Below are 7,949 nucleotides of genomic sequence, written 5' to 3' on the forward strand. Positions count from 1 at the left end.
CTTTTAGGGTGGGTTCTTTTTCTCAATCTTTTACAATAATGGTCCTATGCAGTGTTTCTCCCTTTATGACTGACTAATTTCACTCAGCATAATATCTTTAAAGTTCTTGCATGTTATGTGGTCGCTTGCAGCTTTCTTGTTGTTCTTCAAGGTAGCATAATATTCCATAGTGTATATGTACCACAGTTTGTTTATCCATTCAACTGATGGGTACTTAGGCTGTCTCCATCTTTTTGCTATTATAAATAGTGCTGCTATGAACATTGGTGTGCATATATCTACTCATGTTATGGCTTTTATTTCTTGTGGGTAAATACCAAGTAGAGGAATTGCTGGATCATAAGGTATTTCTATTTTTAACCTGTTGAGGAAGTGCCATATTGCTTTCCAGAGTGATTGGATCCTTTTGCAATCCCACCAACAATGTAGGAGGGTCCCAGTCTCTCCACATCCTTGCCAACTTTTATTATCCTCTACTTTTTTTTTTTTCATCTTTGCTGTTATTGCTGGTATGAGATAATATCTCATTGTTGTTTTGATTTGCATCTCTCTGATGGCTAGTGATCATGAACATTTCTTCATATATTTGTTGGCTGCCTGAGTCTTCTCCTTGGTGAAGTGTCTGTTCATGTCCTGTGCACATTTTTAAATTGAGCTATTTGTCTTTTTCTTGTAGAAGTGTGGTAGTTTCCTATATATTTTAGAAATGAATCCCTTGTCTGAAGCGTCATTGCAAAATATTTTTTCCCATCCTGTGGGTTCTCTTTTTACTCTATTGGTGAAGTCTTTTGATGCACATTAGTTTTTAATTTTTAGTATGTCCCACTCATCTATTTTGTCTACTTTTGTTTGTGTATTTTTCAAAATGTTTGGTAGTCTGTGTATGCCATGAATTAGAGCCCTCACATTTGCTCCTATTTTTTTCATTGATGAACTTCATCATTTTGGGATTCACATTTAGGTCTTTAATCTTCTTTGAGCTGGTTTTTGTATAGGGCTTGTTTTGTAAATGTCTTGTTTCAAACTATTGCATAGTGCTTTCCAGTTCTGCCAGCATCATCTGTTAAAGAAATTATCTTCTCCCCATGCAATATACCTAGGCCCTTTGTCAAAAATCAGTTGGCTCTATGTGGATGGATTAATTTCTGAATTCTTGATACTGTTCCATTGATCAATGCATCTTTCATTGTACCAGTTGGTTCTGACCCATAGTGACCCTATAGAAGGTTTCCAAGGCTGTAAATCTTCACGGGAGCAGAAAACCTCATCTTTCTCCCACGGAACAGCTGGTAGTTTCGAACTGCTGATCTTAAGGTTCACAGCCCAATTCGTATCCACTACACTACCAGAGCTCCTTATTATCAATAGGTATGGATTAATTTTTGCCATTATGTTAATTTTTTGGTAGTGCTGTTCATTCCTTTGTTCTTCATGCCTTCTTGTGCTGAGTTTGTGTTTTTTGTGCAATTTCTTATCAGTTTCTTCTTAGTTTTAATGTTTCCTTATTCTGCTTGGATCTTCATTTTCATGGTAAATTGTGAAATATTAACGTTCTTTGTGGTTACCCTATAGTCTATTAACTTTTGGCTCCATTTAAGACAGTCTATTGTATCCTGTAATATACCTGACCTCCTTGCCACCTGAATCTCTTCCTATATTTTTTTTTCCTTCTTTGACATTGCTATTATTTTAATCTCCCAGCTCCTTAGACTTTTTTGTCATTTTGTTCTATTCTGGACTCTGTTATCTGTCATTTGAGTTTCAGGTGGTGTTGCCACGTCTGTCAATCTCTGGTTGTTGTCTGTTCTTGCTGGTTTTCAGTCCAAAGAACACCCTTTAGGATGTTTTGAAGTGTGGGATTGGCTTTGATAAAATCTCTTAGATTCTGTTTGTCCTGGAATGTTTTGATTGCACCATTGTATTTGATTGATAATTTTGCTGGATAGATGATTCTTGGTTGGCAGTTTTTTCTTTTAGGGTTTTATATATGTTTCCCCATTGCCTTCTTGCCTGCATGGTTTCTGTTGAGAAGTCAGAACTTAATATAATTTGCTTGCCTTTGTAAGTAACACCTATCTTTTCCCTGACTGCTTTTAGGATTCTCTCCTGGTCTTTGATTTTGGAGAGCTTGATTATTATATGTCTTGGTGCTTTTCTTTTGGGGTTTTTCCTTCCTGGAGTATGTTTGGCTTCTTGAATGTTTATCTTCTCATCCTGCAATATGTTAGCGAAATTTTCTTCCAGAAGCTCTTCAACTATCTCCTCTGTGGATTTCTCCGATTCTTCCTGTTCTGGAATGCCAATAGTTCTTAAGTGATTCCTCTTCATGTTATCCAGCATGAATTTTAGACTCCCTTCAGTTTTTTTTGTTTTTGTTTTTTATCCTTTTGTCTGCTTGCTCTTCTATTTTAGCATTATTGAGAAATTTGTCTTCCAGCTCACTGGTTCTGGCCTCCTACTCTTCAATTCTGCTCCTTTCCCCTTTCAGTGTATTGTCCATTTCTGATTAATCATCTGGACCTCTTTTTGAAGGTTTTCAATTGTTTCCAATGTTGTATCAATCTTGTTTGATTGCTTTTGTAGTACTTTCCTGACTTCTTCTTTATTTTCCTCCACCCCTTTTCAGAGCATTTGAATTTGTTTCCATATCATTCTTCTGAATTCCTTCTCATGCAAATCCAAAACCTGCTCTTCCTCTTCTCTAAAGCCTTTGTCTGCCTGCAGCTTATTTGTCTCAGTTAATCTTTTCTGGTTTTGGACATGTTTTGAGATCTTTTGTTGTGTTTTCTTTGTCATTTTCAGTACTTAGGTGGGTTTTTAATGCTTAAATAGATGTTTGTTGCTGTGTTGTTAAGTTTACTGAGTGTCTCCTGGTGGATATGATCAGGACATAGGCTTCCCTTTTTGCATGTAATGCCTAGCAGCTGTTATTGGCTCTTGTCTCAGTGGCGGAATATTATAGGGTATGCTTTTAGCTTGGTTATTTGGCCATGATTGCTGTCTCTTCTTGAGTAATGTAGGGAGAAAAAGCTCTCATCTCCAGGAAAAAAGTGTGATCAAAAGGACCAAAAACAGAAGCAATATAAAAGCAGAGACAAAAGACACCACTCTAAAACAAAAATAAAACCATTATATATGGTCAGTTGACTTTGCTGTGCGGGTAGTGTGCATACACCGTAGAAACTTCCAGGAGTGGGTGGGGGTGTACATTAGCTCCGGGCCCTCCTCTAGTCACTACTATAGAAGTTCACAGATATATATTGAGAAGCTAATGAGAGAAAGATTGCCTACTAATTTTTTCTCGGAAGGTCAGTTAGGTATCTTTGTGTGCACTGTGTAATTTATGAAATAGTTGCATCCTTTTATGTTGAGGTTTTACAGAGTGTTCATATGGTTTGTCTGTCTGTCCAGACCTGTTTTTTTTCTTGCTGGGTAGGCAGGAGTAAAGGGTCATGCACAAGTTAACTTTAGGGCTGGGTCCCAGAGTCAGACATCATGAGAAGCCACCAAAGTATCAGCCCGTGGGACCAATGGGGCACCTCCTCTTTGTGCCATAGGAAAACTGTAGGCTTAATGCTGGAACCTTTTGGGGGTGCACGCCCACCTACCTGAAGGTGTCTGGGCTAGACAGAGAAGGTGCTACAGGGAAGAGGAAATAAAAATGTGTAGAATCCTCTACACCTCCTTTTGATATGTTGCTGTGCCAGTTTTAATGTTGGTTCACTGTGTCAGTCCGGCTGTGGCCCGGCCTCTGAACTCAGTCCAGGCATTGTGGCCATAGTGAGCACCCTGTGTCCCGATTAATTCCTAAATTAAACTGTATATTTTCCTTTATTCAATGATTTTTACACCGGTGGATATGGGAAACTGATGCCCTGCACCTTATGCTTGATACAGAGCTCTGATGCTGTTCTGTGAAAGCTTCTCTGGGTCTTCAGCCACTACCCCCCTTTATCAAGAATCTTAATCAGAAAAACAATTATAAAATCATTAGATATTTAAGAGACTAAAATGGCAAGATCAGTTGGAGGGTTATCACCATAATTCATTCAAGTAATTCATTAAAAAAAAATCTGCCTCCAGAGAAAAATGAAGAGAAGATAGAGAGATCACGTTTCAGAAATAGACTGGATATGATTAAATGGTAAGGAAAAGGAAGTAGACAATAAGGATAGCAATTTTTTGACAGGTATAAGGCATGAGTCCTGGTGTGGTGCTGTGGGTTAATGTGCTGGATTGCAAAGTCAGTTTGAACTGCAAGGTCAGCAGTTCAAGCTTACCAGCTGCTCCTCAGAAACCCTATAAAAGGTTACTATAGGTCGGAACTGACTTGGAACTTAACAACAACACCATAAGGCATGAAGGAACCCTCTTTGTTCTCCAGCCCTTAGAACACAGTTTCAGGTGGTCCCTGTCTTGATAATTCCCCCCTTAACCTCTATCTTGATCACTAAATGAAGGCCTGAAAACTTCACTGTAAGCCTCTCATTTCCAATAAGAAAATATTGATATTCACTTGTTATTTGTCAGCATAACTAATGAATATAAGAGCTATCAATTATGGGAGCCTCCCATTTTTGCAAGAGAATACTAAGGCTCAGAGCAAGTTACTCATCCAAGATCACACACAGCTAATTATTTGTATATTTCTAACGCAACTCCAACCCTTGGGCCCAATAAACTATTGTCCTTGCCTTGCTTGTAACTTGCTTCATCCAGTGCCTTGTATTTAATATGGGATCTGTGAAGAGGAAACCAGAAGCAGTGTTTGGAGGGGTGATGCCAATGGAGAAAGTGATTGCAAATACAGCACTCAGCATGCACCTGACACACAGATACTAATTTTACAATGATACTTACTTCCATTTGATAGGATTTATATAAGTAGTGATAATTCATCTTTACGTAAGAACTCACATTTTAGAGTGTTATGTAGACTAATAGAGTCCTGGGTTATGTAAGAGATTAACAACAAAAAGGCTAGAGGTTCAAATTCACCCACAGGCACATTGGAAGATAATAGTTGGTAATTTACTTCTAAAAAATCAGTCATTTCAAACCCTATGAATCATAGTTTTACTCTGACATACATGGGGTCACCATGATCAGAGTCACTTCAATTTGCTATGTAGACAAATGCATTAGAGGTAGTGATGCTTCATCAGTCCCTTGATATCTCTTCTAAATTATTTCCTGAATAAAAACAGAAAGATAGTAGCAATAAGTGCAAAGTTTATGCAAGCAGACAATACTTGGGCACTATATCTGCAAAGGATTCATAAACTGACCAGATTCAGTTACAAAAGTAAGAACAAAGAACAAAGTAAGAACAGAATTCTAGTGTATAAAATCAAGATATACCCAACAAAGGATAATTTATTTATATAGTCTTAAATAATGGTTGGATCTAATGTAAATATAGCAATTTCTGCATTTTCAAGTATTGGCATTTTTTTTTATTTTGCCAGAGTCAAGATAAACATAGTATAGAACTTGGGTAACCTCTCTACTTTGAACAGAGGCAGACAGGCTGCCAGGCTACCACATGTAAAAGGCCAAAAATTGAGGAGGAGAAATAATTTGGTCATCTGTACCTAAATACTTTCAGTACTTAATGAATGTGCAAACCTACTACATTATTATCCAGCTGAGTCAGTAATCCTTTGTGGTCAATGGTGTCTACAGATGTTACCATTTTCAGAATTCACAAAGGGGAAGTATTCATTAAAAGCAGGTATAAAGGAGAAATTAGGTACTAGGAGCCAATGGATGGTCACTTTTGGCTCATATACCCATATCCCAAACTGAGCACATTATTTTCATTAAAATAAAATACATACAAAGCACATACCAGAATGCTTCAGAGCTTTGAATTTAAATTCACTATGATGCAGGGAAAATTAAACTCCTTGCCACCAAGTTTATTCCTTTGTATAGAGACTCAGCAGGGCAGAGTAGAACTACCCCATAGGGTTCCCAAGGCTGTAATCTTCATGGAAGCAGATTGTCACATCTTTCTCCTGCAGAGAGTTTGAATTGCTGGTGGGTTTCAATTGCTGACCTTTTGAAAAGCCCAGTGCTTTATCACTGTACCATCATGGCTCCTTCAGGGAAAATTACTAAGCTTCAATTTCCTAAAAAAGAACAAGCAAGTCTCTGGCATATTTGATACAAAGATTAAATGTAAAATATCTACAGAAAAGATAACATGCACAGTAAAAACTTGGTAAATTGTAGTAAATTGTAGCTGCTATTATCACTGAAGATTTTATACCACCTTAGACCTTAGGCTTCAAAATATTATTTGATCTTCCCTTGATATAATCTTCACATAATCAATTAGAGTGAATCATAACTCTGAAAATGCTAATAAAATATCATCTTAATTGATTTTCTTCTCTCTGAGAGGTAAACATTGTTAAATTATTGGAACTAGATCTACAACTTCAGGTACTAGGATTTATTATTTTATAGTTTGGAAGAAAGTAAATGAATCACATATTGACAACAAAAAAGAAAATCACTTTTAAAGCTAAAACACTCTACTAATTAAATCCATGGATTCATTTAATCCACCTTTTTCTATTTTTTATTAGGAAAACTACACTGTAGTCAAAGGCTCCCTGGTAGCATAGATGTTTATGCATTGGACTGCTAACCACAAGGTCAGCAGTTTGAATCTACTAGCCACTTCATAAAAGAAAGAAGACGTTTTTTATTCTCATAAAGATTTGTTGTTGCTGTTAAGTACCATGGAGTCGGTTCAGATTCATAGTGACCTTGCACAAGGTTTCCAAGGCTGTAAATCTTTATGGGAGCAGAACGCCTCATCTTCTCCCATGGAACCGCTGGTAGTTTTGAACTGCTGACCTTGAGGTTGGCAGCCTGACTCATAACCACTATGTTACTTACAGCCTCAGAAATCCTATAAGGATCACTTTGAGTTATAACTGACATGACAGCACTTAACAATAACAACAGCAAAATTGTTCTTAACTGGGAAATTCAGTGAATAATGAAAGAACATAATTAGAAAGCATCCATAGGTATTCTAGGCAAGATGCATAAAAATTTACTAAACAGTGTAAGTGATAGGACAATTTAATAGAACATGCCTTATATGACAACAGGTGTTCCTGTTAACTGTGTGTTCAGCTTTATTAATAAATTTTGTGTAATTAAATCCCCATGGAACCAGTGTCAGGCCCTGTTGTGGCACTGCTGGAAAAGCAATGAATAGCTAATCACAAAATTGGCAGTCTAAGCCCATTAGCAGTTCTCAGAATCTTATATAGGGTTGCTATGTGTGAGTCTGAACTAACTCAAAGGCACACAGCAACAGAAACACTGATATTATTCATCTGTCAGTGGCTTGGGTTTTACTCTGATGCTGCAGAAAGCTGTGCCAACAGTAGTTCAAATACCAGCATGGTCACTTATGGTAGACAGGTTTCAGCAGAGCTTCCAGACTAGGATGAAGGAGAGTCAGAACACTTCTGAAAGGTTAGACACTGAAAACCATATGAATAGCAGCAGAAGATAATCTGATATACTGTGTAAGAGGAGCACTGCAGGTTGGAAGGCACTCAAAATATGAATGGAGAAGAGCTGCCTCCTCAAAGTAGAATTGACTTTAATGAAGAGAATGGAGCAAAGATTGGAGTCCCTTTATTTGCTGATGTGGCACAATTCAAAATGGAAAGAAAAAGCTGCAAATATCTATAAGTAATCACAGTGTAGAATATACAAAGCATGAATTTAGCAAAATTGTAAGTCTTCAAAAATGAAATGGAGAGAGGGTGGGGCTTGATGACAGATAGGGTAGAGGTGCAGTAAATTTCCCCGTCAGCAATACCACAGAATATCAGGCAAAGCAGGCTCAGAGCAGAGCTCAAAAACTCTGAACAACATAGGTTGTTCTTGTTGTTACATGTCATCGAGTCGGTACC

This window comes from Chrysochloris asiatica, unplaced genomic scaffold (genome assembly GCF_000296735.1).
Source record: "Chrysochloris asiatica unplaced genomic scaffold, ChrAsi1.0 scaffold00233, whole genome shotgun sequence".
NCBI lineage: Eukaryota > Metazoa > Chordata > Mammalia > Afrosoricida > Chrysochloridae > Chrysochloris > Chrysochloris asiatica.